Here is a 15,131-nt window from a genome sequence, read left to right as displayed (position 1 = left end):
AGAGCCAAGAAAAAAAAATATACACGACTACAACAATATAAATGGAAAAAACAACCAGGAAACAATCAAAAGTGAATGTTACAAACCTGCTAAGAACAAGTGTGACCCCGAAGAAGACGATTGAGAAGACACCCCCAAACTACCCCTTTGCCAAGATTTATGAGTGTGATATATTGCACAGATGCCCAGACTTCTATAATGTATTGGTCAGTTCTGCTGATTTTTTTCTGTTCTTTTTCTTTTTTCTATATATCTTTAAAAATATTATTTGTTACATGGCTGGATTCCCTGGGAGAGCAAGGAGGAGGCGTACTAGGGGAAATTTTGGTGATATAAAAAAAAGACATCAATTAAAACAAATTTTTTTTTTAAGATGGCTGGGGCAACTAGGCGGCACAGTGAATAGAGCATCTGCCTTAGAGTCAGGAGGACCCGAGTTCAAATGTGACCTCAGGCACTTACTAGCTGTGTAACTCTGGGCAAGTCACTTAACCCCAATTGCCTAGAAAAAAAAAAAAATGGTCACACTATCCTCTGACATTGGAGCAAAAGAAAAGAAAGTAATAGTCTTTGAAGAGGTAGTATCTGTGTGACCATGTTGAAGGGGATTTACAACCACTAGTAGCCATTCTCCAGACTTTAAAGGAAAAAAACTAGCTGCTCTCTTGATGATTGGTGGAATAGGCACAGCTAATAAACCAACCCTTAGAAATTGGAGACAGCACACGGAAGAATTGAGTGTATGTGAATGGGAGTTAGATACTAGCATAAAATGAGAGATGAAAGAGTGTGGCTGTGGAAGTTGAGAGGGTAAATCAATACATGAGTATAAGTCCAACCCCCAACCAAGGGTGTTGGGGAGGGACCGCCCCCATCTGTACATGGAAAGAAAAGTGACTTTTAATGGGCGAAGAGAATTCTGAGGCTACATTTTATACCTGCATAAAGTATGGAATTGGTGCCAAAGCTTCCTGGGGCGACAGACACATATAGTTCGATTCACATGGAAGGACTTGAGAAACTGTAGATACACAGAGCAAGCAAGCTCCATCAAATGTCCCAGATTTCCAGTTTTTTCCCTCTAGAGATTTAGAGAGAGAATTTCTCCTTGGGTGGGATAGGACTCTCTATCCTGGTTTACATTGAGATCTCACCTAATTCTCCTCTAAAAACTTCATTTACTCTTGTGTATTTTCTGGTATATTCTAACCTGTATAACTTTTCTGATTTCTGTTTGATGTTTGCTTGGATAAATGGGTTTCCCCACTATTCAATATTTGTGATTTTTTTGTGTGTGTGTGACTAGTGATAAGTGGGAAGCTGTTAAGCTAAGGATGACCCTCCCCCTTAGAATGAAGACACAAAGGATGCTGCTTTTGTTCTGAACCTATTGTACCACCAAACCAGAAATATCATAGAGGGGCAGATAGATACAATTCCAGCCAAATACTCCTCTTGGAAATAGACAAAGGGCCCTAGTTACTTGCAGTCTTCTATGGATAGGGGTGGGCCAGCTTCCAGAACTATGAAAGAACCATGCCTCCATCATGGCACATTTATCTATTTAGACAAATCATGTATACATACATATCTCATGGGCATAAATACTTACATGAGTTTGTGGGGGCTATTTGGGTATGGGTTCCTGTGGTTAATTTGATATATTTCAGGTGTAGAGCCCTACACATCTCTGAACCCCAGAGGATTCAGATTGTGATAGAATGGGAACAACAGAAGATTAATGCAACACTCACAATAAAGCACCCCAAGCCTACATGTCCATTTGGCCAGATTGAGGATGGGGGGGGGTTCTACCAATCCCCAATGAGCAAATCTAACATCAAGGGATAGTGATGACAAGCCCTGACAGATGTAAGATGTCTACATGATATAGTTCTGGTCCTGCAGAATTCTTCCTTCAGGAGAACTGTCCCAGGTGGGAAGGTGGGGTATAAGAAAAACCGAACCATCAGAGTGGGTCGATGTTGGTGAAGATGGGTGAAATCACAAAAGAGTTTTGAAATGTGGAACAGGGCAGAGATATCAAACTCTTCCCATGCTGGCTATACAGTCAGAACCAGATTAAAATGTAATTGGGAAATGTTTAACAAAATAAAAAATATAATACAATATAGATTATGTTAATTTGTGGTTTTCTAAGTCAATATATGGCCCATAGGGATCTGTTTCTGCTTGGTTTTGATACCACTGGAAGAGGGGATGTTAGGAATTTACAATGGGTGGCCTTAATTTTTTGTATTAAAGTAGGATGTAAGGTCATCCACCAAGAGAGAAGTGGGTGGTGTAGTTCAGACTTCAGGAGTGAAGAGGGTTAAAACAGGGATTGTGGGAAATAGGACACAGGAGGAATATATTTGTAAATATAGAAATATTGACCTTTTAAAACCTCTTCTACATATTTCAAAATGTAATTTTCGTATAAAGCTACTAGGTGGTAAAGTGGATAGAGTACAGGGCCTGGAGTCAGGAACTCATCTTCATGAGTTCAAATCTGGCCTCAGACACTGTCTATGTGACCCTGGGCAAAGTCACTTAACCTTAACTGTTTGCCTCAGTTACTCATCTCTAAAATGAACTTGAGAAGGAAATGGAAAAACCACTCCAGTATCTTTGCCAAGAAAACCCCAAATGGGCTCATGAAGAGTCAGACACGACTGAATGACAACAATTTTCATATATTTAAATAATAGGCATCTAGGTGGAACAGTGGAACTGGTGGAACTAGGTGGATCTGGTCTTGAGAGTCAGAAAGACCTGAGTTCAAATCCCACATTAGACAATTATTAGCTATGTTACCTTGGACAAGTCACTTAAATCCTCTCAGCCTCAGTTTCCTCATCTGTAAAATGATGATAATAATAGCACCTAGGGTTGTTTTGAAGATCAAATGAGATAAGAAATCTAAAGCACTTTGCAAATCTTAAAGTGCCTATAAATGTTATTATTGTTGTTTTTATTGTTATCTTCATAGAAACCCAGTGAGTCAGGTAGGATAAACTTGATTGTTATAATTTTACAGATGAAGAAAATGAGATTCTGAGAGGTGAGCTATCTGCCTAAGGTTATGTAGCTGGTTTGCAGCAGGGTCAGGATTAAATTAGAACCTAATTGTTCTGATTCCCAGGCTCCAGGAACTTTCCTTCAGATCATGACTTATGCTTGTTTTCATCATCCCTCTAGCTTATCTATGACAAAATCCCTAATTATCCCCACTTCGGGGGCAGCCCATTTCCTTTCTCAGGATTGGCCTCTCTCGTTCTCACTAGGTGGCTGCTGAATATGTCACTGCACACAGACAGAAAGGCTTGGCTAATAACCATACTGTCTCTTTGCAGACACCAAATTATCACGTCAATGGCTCACTATTTCCATAGCCTGATGCAGGCGGAGAAGAGGGCTGTGTGGGATAAGACTGAGATGAGTTGAGTTGGTGAGAGCTGGTTAATAGTCTCAAGGAGATTCACATCCCAAAAGCCTGAAAATAGGATGCAGAGTCAGGAGGTGCTAAGTTAGAGGAGAAGAAAAACATAAGAACTAGGGCTGAGCTCAAGGGCTTCCAACAGGAAGAATAGGAATCTGGTCTCCTAGAATTTTTTTTGGGAGAGGGGGTTAAGCGACTTGCCCAGGGTCACACAGCTAATATCAAGTATCTGAGGCTAGATGTAAACTCAGGTCCACTTGACTCCAGGGCCAGTACTCTATCCACTGTGCCATCTCGCTGTCCCATGGCCTCTTTGAATTTTGCCCTTGCTTTCCTAAGATGTTTTCCTGCAAAATTAGGTTCAAACTCACCACTTCCAAGAAGCCTTCCTTGATGAATCCCTCTATCCTTCTGGTCATTCTTTTCTTTGACCCCTTAGTCCTTGAGTATTAAGCTTGAACCATGGGTGGAAATCTTAACATATGCATAGCAGACATCCTCTTGAAGGAGAACCTTTGAGACTGTCTTCTGTCAAATTGAGGCAAATGCTATTTGGGGTGGGGAGTAGGGGCAAACAAACAATAAAAACATTAGATTCCTCTATTCTCTACACCTGTGGTTCCCAACCTTTTTAAGTATAGCCCACGTCTCAACATCTTCTGGGCTTTTTTGGTGTGGCCCCCCAACTTACACTCTCTTGCTTGCTTTCTCCCTACTTAAAGTTGACTATAGTTCAAGATATCCAATAGACAGTTGGAGACATGAGTCTGGAAGTCAGGAGACAGATTCGGACTGGATAAGTAGATCTAAGAATCATGTGCATAGAGAATTCCTGAGAGCTGATGAGATCACCGAAAGAAGTAGGATCCAGGACAAGCTACTACAAAGAAGCAGACCCAGGGCAAAGTTCAGTGTGACACCAAAAGTTAGTGGGCATGACATGGATGAAGATTCAGCTATTAATATTAAGATGTAGTTACTTTGATTCCAAGTTAGTTAAACCCTGTTTTAAAGGAAACCAGTCCATACCTGCACAAAATTATATGCTAGTGCAAACCAAGTGGCCTTAGGGATCCCTGACCGGATGAGATAAATGATGGGGTGGGGAGGGGGAGGCACCTGCTTCTCTACAAATGGCAACCCAGCCAAGCCTTCCCTGATGCAAATAATGACCTGCTCTCATGGAGGTGGGAAGGACCTCAACTCACACATACCCACACTCACACACACATATATACAAACACACACACACACAGACACACACACATACACACACTCCTGCCTATGCCTCTCAACTGTGCTGTTTGCTTAGGATCATTCCTTAAAGGAATAAAAGGGATAACTCTCACCATGGATACCCTCGTTTTGATAAGCTCAGAATAAAGGCGTGGCTCATTCCATAAAAGTCTGAGCTAACTAATTCATTCCTAATTGATCCACACTGATCACAATAGGTCAAGTAGACATATCCTCATTTTTGACCAGGAAGACTTTCCTTATAAACTCATCAAGTTAATCCTACAACTTGAAAGGGCCCTGATAAAGGTCCCCTCCCAACACATAGTAGTTACATTATTAGTATTCTCTGAGAAAATACATGACAAAAGCTATCACGAATCCAATCACACTTTTAGGTGAATTTGTATTTTACTAATCATAACAGCATTTTGAGTAATAATAATTAATTATAAAAATTGCATTCATATAGCATATAAAAGTTTGCAAAATGCTTTACAGGCAGCTAGGTGGCACTGCAGTGGATGGAGTGCCAGGCCTAGAGGCTGGAGTACTCATCTTCATGAGTTCAAATCCAGCCTTAGATACTTACTAGCTGTGTGACCCTGGGCAAGTCACTTAACCTTGCTTGCCTCAGTTTCCTCATGTATAAAATGAGTTGGAGAAGGAAATGGCAAACTCTCCAATATCTCTGCCAAGAAAACCCTAAATGGTGTCATGAAGAGTCAGACGTGACTGAACAACAGTTACAGGTAGTACCTTATTTGATGAATCTTCTATGAAGACTATGGAAGCATATGGGCAAAAATTACAAATGAGCAGGTGTGACTGGGTTGTCATTTGGAGAGGATCATGGATCTTGTCAATACAACACTGTGCTACAATGCAATATACATGCCGTACTGTTCCAGGCTGGTGTGGATTGATCTCTTTTTAAAATAGGGTTTAGCTAACTTGGAAACAAAATAACTACATCTTAATAATAGCTAGCATTTATACAATGTTTTAAGATTGGCAAAGCAGTTGACCTGTTATCTCATTACAACAGACCCTCACAACAACCCTGGGAGATAGGTGCTATTGTTCTCTCCATTTTACAGATGAGAAAACTGAGGCTGATAGGGGATAGTGACTTGCCCAAGGTTCCACATCTAGGAAGTATCCAAGGTGGGATTTGAACTCGGGCCTTCTAAACTTTAGCATCAACACTATATTCAGTGTGTCACCTAACCACTCTTCATATTGGTTTTAAGAAATTAAAGAAAGGCTGTCGTTCGCTGGGAAAGCAAAAAATATAATAATGCTTGCTAGTAGAAAATTCCCTTCACGCTGAATCCTGTTTGGATCGATGTTGCTTTCTATTGTTCCTGCCTGTGCCATGTAGCGCCTATATCCTGCTTTAATTGTCTCTATTACCTATATCTTGTTAGAGCAGATGTTTCTTAACTGGGTTGTTGTTCTTTTTCTGTACTCTTGGGTATTTCTGTGCCTTGTTAGCATAGCCAGTCAGACTAGAGTAAGCATTTCCCTTGATTTTTGTTTGCTTTTCTGCATAAAGGGAGCCCTATGGGAAAACCTAATCAAGTTTATACTCAGATATAGCTCTTTCTCTGCATCGTTCCTGCATTGCAAGTAAAAGATCTTTTGACTAGCAACTGGATCTTGGAGTTTTTCTTTCAAGTACCACAATACTTTGAATAGCTGTTTTCTTTTAAATATTTTTTAATTTTTAATTTTATTTTTATAAATGTTTTTATTGATGTCTTTTTTTTACATTATCACAGTCTTCCCCAGTATCTCTGTCCCACCCAGAGAACCATCTCATACAACAATTAAAGAAAAAAATAGGAGAGGAAAAATATCAGCACAATTGATCAATACATTGAAAAAAAAAAACTAAAAATATGTGTAACACCTTTGGACCTCACACCTCCATGAAGGAGTGGGGGTTTAGATAAATGTTTTCATTAGGAAATAGCAGTTAACTAGGTCTGTATTCCAAAAAGATCATAAAAAAGGGAAAAAGGACCTATATGTACAAAAATATTTATAGCAGCTCTTCTAGTGATGGCAAAGAATTGGAAACTGAGGGGATGACCCTGTTAATAGGACAGGAACTGGCCTCTAACCTGTGAATGGCTGGAGCCAAACAAAACAGGCTAGAGGTAGATGTGTCAGGAATCAATTAGTGGTTTAATTAGATTCAGAGTGAGGAAAATGCTTGAAATCGAAGCCCCCCTAAGTAGGCGGACTTAACATGTTGGGACAAAGGCAGGGCTTATATACATAAAAAACCCCAAGGGGGCTGGACCATAACACAATCATTCTTAGATCTTGAGTAGCAGTTCCCACGGCAGGCTCATGCATGGACAATGTAAGCATTCCTGGGTCCTGTGGGAACAGTTCTTAGATTGATTGTCTCAAGTCTTAAGGGTCTTTGAGCCTTGTGATCATTTAGCAGGGTACAGAGCCAGAGTTATCATGGCAAGAACAGGCGTGCAGTACCTGGTTTGGTTCACTTGTCAGTTACACAAGCACAGGAATTCAGGAATTGTTGGCATGTCAGGAGATGTGATGAATGACTTTAGGCTGCTGCACATCAGCTGCTCCAGGTTCCCAGATCCTTGGGAAATAGGGGGAGCTCCAACAAATCTAAACAGATACTGATTGATATGAAAATCATAAATCCCTCAGTGAACATCTAGTACTAGTCAAAGCAATACATCTTGCGAGAGGGTGAGATCATCATGAGCACAAAGGATTGTTGTTATGTCAAGCTCAGGTGCAGTCTGTTTACTGGGCCTTAGCCCTGGGAAACTTGTTATCTCCAAATATCTTGCATCCATCAATGGGGAAATGGCTGAACAAGTTGTGGTATATACATGTTATGGAATAAATACTATTGTGCTATAAGAAATGATGAGCAGGCAGATTTCAGAAAAACCTGGAAAGACTTACATGAAGTGATGCTGAGTGAAGCAAGCAGAACCAGGAGAACATTGTACACAGTAACAGTCATGTTGTGCAATGACCCGTTTTGATAGACTTAGCTCTTCTCAGCAATACAATGATCTCAGACAATTCTAAAAAACTCATAATGGAAAATGCTATCCACATCCAGAGAAAGAACTGTAGAGTTTGAATACAGATTGAAGCATACTATTTTCTCTTTTCTTTCTTGTTTTTTCTTTCTTATGGTTTTTTCCTTTTGTTCTGATTCTTCTTTCTCAACATGAATAATGTGGAAATATGTGTAATATGATTGTACATGTATAACCTGTATGAGATTGCATGCCATCTTGGAGAAGGAGGTGGGAAAGGAGAGGGAGGGAGAAAAAATTTGGAACTCAAAATCTTATTAAAGTGAATGTTGAAAATTATCTTTACATGTAATTGGAATCCATTCCACCAGGGGACGTCTTCACATGCTTGGGGTGAACACCTCCCTAACTCACCGACCAGTTTGAGACCCCTTGGTTACCCTCAACCTGGTTTAGCCAGTCTGCCAAAATGGTTTACCAGGCTGTGAAGGTCTGCTGCTGACTTCATTGTTGTACACCTGTGAAACCTGGACACTATACTAGAACTATTAAGTGGCATGGAAATCATGTATCCCACTCTAACTTCAGTAAGCTGGCCTTCATTTACCAGCCTTGTTTCACTCAGGGCTGCTATTTGGATGCAATACCTGCTGAGGTCTCTCGCACAGATTTTGTATTGTCTATAAGTGTGTGCACATTTCATGTACCAGTGATGAATGGAATCTTTGCAGAAGTTTTTGTACACTTTTTTTTGTGTTTCGACCACAGGGTGGAATCCCTTCCTGCCAAGGTAAGCAGGCCAGGATTGGATGAGCACACAATTTTTGGGGTGCCTTTTCTCTCTCTTTTTAAAAAAATTAATTAATTTATTTTTTGTTTTCAACATTCACTTTTACAAGATTTTGAGTTTTAAATTTTCCTCCTCCCCAAGACAGCATGCAATCTGATATAGGCTATACATGTACAATCATATTAAATATATTTCCACATTAGTCATGTTGTGAAAGAAGAATCAAAACAAAAGGGAAAAACTATGAGAAAGAAGAAAAAAAGAGAGAAAACAATATGCTTCAATCTGTATTCAGACTCCATAGTTCTCTCTCTGGATGTGAATAGCATTTTCCATCGTGAGTCTTTTGTAATGGTCTTCAATTGTTGCATTGATGAGTCTATCAAAGTTTATTTCAAAGTTGGTTGTTGCACAATGTTACTGTTACTGTGTAGATAAGGTACCTTTTCTAGCCCCCTTCCTCACACCAGTAGGTGAGCAGTGCAATCCTTAAAAGGCTGCTCAGGCAGACTTCAGAAAAACCTGGAAAGACTTGCATGGACTGATGCTGAGTGAAGTGAGCAGAACCAGGAGAACGTTGTACACAGTAACAGCCACACTGTGCGATGACTAACTTTGATAGACTTAGCCCTTCTCAGCAATGCAAGGATCTAAGACATCTCTAAAAGTCTCATGATGGAAAACGCTATCCACATCCAAAGAAAGAACTATGGAGTTTGAATGCAGATCGAAGCATACTATTTGCTCTTTGTTTTTCTTCTGTTTTGTTTTGTTTCCTCTTTCTTGTGGTTCCTCCTATTGGTTCTAATTCTTCCTTACAACACGACTAATGTGAAAATATGTTTAACAGGAATGTATATGTATAGCCTATATCAGATTGCATGCCATCTTGGGGAGGTAGGTGGGGAGGGAGGGGGAGAAAAATTCAAAACTCAAAAACTAAAGGAAGTGATTGTTGATAAATCAAAATAAATTAAAAAAAAAAAAAAAAGGCTGCTCAGACACCCAGGGGGCTGTAGAATCCTGCTGTTGCTTCCAGTATGCAGGGTTGTGACTACAGCTCTCAGTGTATCTGTACCAGTTGCTTTGTCACTCACCTGTCGACACAAGACTCTGAGATAGGTAAAAATGGTAAAATGATATGGGTGATATCTTTTGATTCCATGTAAATTGGATTTAAGTGAGGCAGAGTTGCATGAAGTCATTGGCCTCATTTCTCCAGAGTCATCACGGTCCAGTGGCAGGACAGAGTTAAGATGACTGCTCGAGATGCAGTGAATGACCTTGGTGTCTTTAATTTCTAACAAAACTCTAAGCACTCCACAGTGCCTACTTCAGCTGCCTTCATGGCTGATGGAACAAACTGTTCTCATCCATCCATTCCACCAGTGGACGTCTTCACATGCTTGGGGTGGACACCTCCCTAACTCACCGACCAGTTTGAGACCCCTTGGTTACCCTCAACCTGGTTTAGCCAGTCTGCCAAAATGGTTTACCAGGCTGTGAAGGTCTGCTGCTGACTTCATTGTTGTATACCTGTGAAACCTGGACACTATACCAGAACTATGCTAGGAAACTGAATTGCTTCCATTTGAATTGTCTTAGGAAGATTCTGAAGATCACCTGGCAGGATAAGATACCAGACCCTGAGGTCCTTTCTCGAACTCAACTGCCAAGCATTCAACTTCTACCGCAGAGAACACAGCTCAGATGGGCTGGCCACATTGTTTGAATGCCAAACATAACACTTGTTAAAAAGACCATTTTATGGAGAACTCACACAGGACAAGCATTCACATGGTGGTTAGAAAAAGTGATACAAGGACATTCTCTTTTTTTTTTTTCCTTTTTTTGGTGGGGAAGCTAGGCAATGGGGTTAAGTGACTTGCCCAGGGTCACACAGCTAGTAAGTGTTATGTGTCTGAGGCCAGATTTGAGCTCAGGTCCTCCTGAATCCAAGGCCAGTGCTCTATCCACCGTGCCACCTAGCTGTCCCTGATACAAGAGCACTCTCAAGGTCTCTCTTAAGAACTTTGGAATTGATTGTGTGACATAGGAGATACTGGCACAGGACTGTCCAGCATGGCGTACCCTCATCAGAGAAGGGGCCGTGCTCTATGAGCAAAGCAGAATTGAAGTAGCTCAAAAGAAATGCGAGATGTGCAAAATTAGAGAATTCCCCCAAATGTTCACATGGGCTATGTGTGCCCGACCTGTGGTAAGCATTCCAAGCTCGTATCGGTCTGATCAGTCACAATCAGATACACTATACCTTGACTCTAACATAGTGATGTCATTCTGGTCCTCCTCGAGAACAAAGGATAACAACCAACCAATGTGGAAACACACAAAAAAAAGAAAAAAGGAAATAGCAGTTAGCATGTGAGTGTTCTGTGTAGATAAAGATTCCAAAATAAAGTGAATCCCAATATTGAACAGGAGATGACTGGGGCAAAAGGTAAAAAAAAAAAAAGAAATTATTTCTGCCTCCTCCTCTCCCCCACCTCTGTGATTAAATAATTCCCCCATAATTAAATGGTTTCCCACAATTCCCTTAGTTCCTATATAAATTGCTGGCTGTCCCCTATGCATAGAATGTTCTCCATCTCCACCTCAGCCTCCTGGCTTTCCTTCAAGACAACTCAAATCGGGGCAGCTAGGTGGTGCAGTGGATAGAGCACCGGCCCTGAACTTGGGAGGACCTGAGTTCAAATCCGGCCTCAGACCAAACACTTGACACTTACTAGCTGTGTGACTCTGGGCAAGTCACTTAACCCCAATTGCCTAAAGGAAAAAAAAAAGATTAAATTAAAAAAAAAAAAGACAGCTCAATTCCCATCTTCTGCAGAATGCCTCTTCTCATCTCTCCTCTCCCATCCCCACACCAGTGCCTTCCATCAGAGATTACTTCCCATTTATGCTGTATATATCACATATATCACACAGATATATACACACATAAGCGTTTGTGTGATGGATATCTTTCTGTTAAAACGTAAGCTCGTTGAGGGCAGGAACGATGTTTTTGTGTTCCTTTTAATCCTCAGCATTTACTCAGCACTCTGCCTGGCACATAATTCATTTAATATATGCTTCATAACTGACTGTTGACAGGGCAGTAGTTGCTACCAGGCACTGAGATGCCAGACCCCTTCCCTGAGCACTATGGTACCACTTTGAGTTTTTTTTTCTTCCTTTCTTCTTAATTGTTATTTCTTCAAATCAAGTCAAGAAGCATTCATTAAACAAATTCTATATGCCAGGGACACTGCTGAACTCTGGGGATGAAAGGAAAGGCAAAAACACAGTCCCTGTCCTCAAGGAGCTTACAATCTAAGGAGGAAACCAACATGCAAATAATTCCATACCAAAAAAAAAAGATTTAGACAGGGTAAATTGAAAATAATCACAGAAGAAAAGATCTAATATTAAGGAAGTTCTGGAAAGACTTTTTGCAGAAAGAAGATTGGCACCTGAACAAAGCCAGGGAACCTTGTATAGTCAAGGTATAGTGTATCCGACTGTGACTGATCAGACCAATATGAGCTTGGAATGCTTACCACAGGTCGGGCACACGTAGCCCAGTTTGACTGGTCAGTGGTGTCAAACTCAAGCAGAAACTGGTCCCTGTGGGCAGCATATTAACTTAGAAAACCACAAATTAACATTATCTATGTTGTATTGTATTTTTTATTTATTTTGTAAAGCATTCCCCAATTATGTTCTAAACTGGTACAGCCACACTCTGGTGTTCTATAGGCTTGTGTCCTTAGGATCTCTGATCAGTGGTGTCAAATTCAAACAGAAAAGGGGCCAGTAAGCTATACAGAAGGATCCCTATGGCCCATATTGACTTAGCTTTAAAATGTGATATTAATTATGTTGTATTTTTATTTTATTAAAATTTCCCAATTATATTTTTAAGCTGGTTCAAGCCCCACTCACAGGGCTGTGTGATTGACACCTCTGCTCTAAACCCTACCATAATTTACAAATGGAGATCAGTCACAATCGCCTCTTCTCAAGCTGGGTTACAGCTCTTCTAATAAGCCAAGGATAACATGCCTACAGGCTAACACCAGTCCATCTTTGTTGTTAGTCAGGTTCGTTGGTCAGCTGTGCTGACTCCTGGAGATGGCCTGAAACTCTTCTCAACAAAGCATCCATCCCACGTGTCTACCACTGGGTCTTTTTTTTTTTTTTTTTGGTGAGGCCATTGGGGTTAAGTGACTTGCCTAGAGTCACACACAGAGTGTTATGTGTCTGAAGCTGAATTTGAACTCAGGTCCTCCTGACTCCAGGACCGGCTCTCACTGCCTCCCACCACTGGGTCTTTTTGAAACTAGAGAAAAGACACCTGTAACCTTTTCCATTGATCTTTCCAGCCCATCTTCCTCTCCTCTTCCTCTCTCTCCTGCCTCCCCACCCAGGCCAGGCTTTGCAGATTCCTGAGATAGGATGAAGACTGAGTGAGGGAGAGGAAGAGTACAGTCAGATTCTGCTGCCTCGATGGCCACAACAGTAAATGTTCATGTCTCATACAAAATAAAGAAGTCAGACTGAATATTCTCCAAAGTCCCTTTAAGCTCTAAGTCCTATGATCCTTTGGGGCTCTGATTCTATCTAGCCTCAGTGATCTTAACCTAGGATCTGTGAACCCCCAAATCCTATAGTTAGATTTCAGGGGGTTTGTGACCTTGGATGGGAAAAAAATTAAATCTTTATTTCACTATCATTGGTTTCCTTTGTTATCCTACGTATTTTATTTCATGCATTAAAAAACATGATTCTGAGCTGGGTTCATTGGCTTCACCAGACTGTCTAGGAAGGTGGGGGTGGGGGGTGACATGACTAGAAAGAGGTTAAGAAGTCCTGATCTAACTGAGTGAAGTGAGCAGAACCAGGAGAATGGTGTATATAGTGACAGCCACATTGTGCGATGACTAACTTTGATAGGCTTAGCCCTTCTCAGCAATGCAAGGATCTAAGACATCTCTAAAAGTCTCATGATGGAAGATGCTATCCACATCCAGAGAAAGAACTATGGAGTTTGAATGCAGATTGAAACATACTATTTGCTCTTTTTTTCTTCTGTTTTGTTTTGTTTACTCTTTCCTGTGGTTCCTCCTATTGGTTCTAATTCTTCCTTACAACATGACTACAGTGAAAATATGTTTAATAGGAACCTATATGTAGAGCCTATATCAGATTGCGTGCTGTCTTGGGGAGAGAGATGGGAGCGAGGGGAAGAAAAATTTAAAACTCAAAAGCTTATAGAAGTGGTTGTTGATAAATAAAAATAAATTAATAAATTTTTTTTAAAAAGTCCTGATCTACACAGATGGTCCCCATTCCTTAGACAACACATACTTATTAAACTCCTAAGACATAGCCACTGCTATGCTTGTTGTTATGAAGGAAGGAAACAATCATTTATTAAGTGTCTACTATGTGCCAGGCACCATGCCAAGTTCTTTACAAATATGATCTCATTTGAACCTGATAACAACTCTGAGAGGTAAGTGTTATTATAATGCCCATTTTGCAGTTGAGGAAACTGAGGCAGGCAGAGGTTACTAAGGTTGCCCTTAGTAAGAGTCAGAGGACAGATTTGAATTCAGGCACAGAGCTCTTATCCGCAGCCCAACCTGGTAGCCTTGCTCCCATGATCCTTCTGCTCAAGGGACTTACAATCTAGAACTATAGATTTTGATACTGGAAGAACTTTCAGAAAAGCATTTAGTTCAGTTTCCTGCTTTTAGGCTGGTAAGGGATTTATCCCTATCTTACAATTGTGGTGACTAAGACCCCAGAAGAGGTTAAGGGACTCGACTAAGGCAATGTGGATCCAGAATCAGACTTCATGTATTCTGTCTCCTGGCCAAGCTGTCTTCCCATTAAGCCAGTGACTTCCAGTCAAAATAACAAGGCATGTATAAATGAACAATTAGAAACCAACAGAGGCAGCTAGGTTGCCAAGTCAACAGACTTGAATTCTGGTGAAACCTAGGAATCCCCTCTCAGAATCCTGTTTTTAAATAATTGAAGGAAATATTAAATTTCATTTAGAGATTAGGGAAAATCAAGATGTCATTTCTTTGCTATACAAGTACATGGGTCCACGGAGGGGTCTATTCACCTCAGGTTAAGAATCCCTGGACTAGATCATCTTTATAGGCCATTTCAGCCCCATAAATATAACTCTGTAAATCACTTCACTTGTCTTAGTCCAATCTCAGAACTGATCTCTACAGGATTTTTTTAATTTTTAATTTAAATTTTTGGTTTCTTTTGCTTTTACATCCCTGTATCTCCCAATGTCCACCCCTTATAGCAAAGCATAAAATAAAGGGGGAAAACTGTACAAAACTAACCAATGTATGGTGGAGTTGTGAACCAATCCAACCATTCTGGAAAAGTTTGGAACTATGCCCAAAGAGCTATAACACTGTGTTATTATATTATATTTTATTATTATATATTATACCCTTTGATCCAGCAATACCACTTCTAGGTCTGTATCCCAAAGAGATCATAAAAATGGGAAAAGGACCCACATGTAAAAAAATATTTACAGCAACTCTTTTTGTGGTGGCCAAGAACTGTAAATTGATGGGATGCC

Source organism: Vombatus ursinus, unplaced genomic scaffold (genome assembly GCF_900497805.2).
Source record: "Vombatus ursinus unplaced genomic scaffold, bare-nosed wombat genome assembly UNPS02005286.1, whole genome shotgun sequence".
NCBI classification, from domain to species: Eukaryota; Metazoa; Chordata; class Mammalia; order Diprotodontia; family Vombatidae; genus Vombatus; species Vombatus ursinus.
This window is presented reverse-complemented; position numbering follows the sequence as displayed.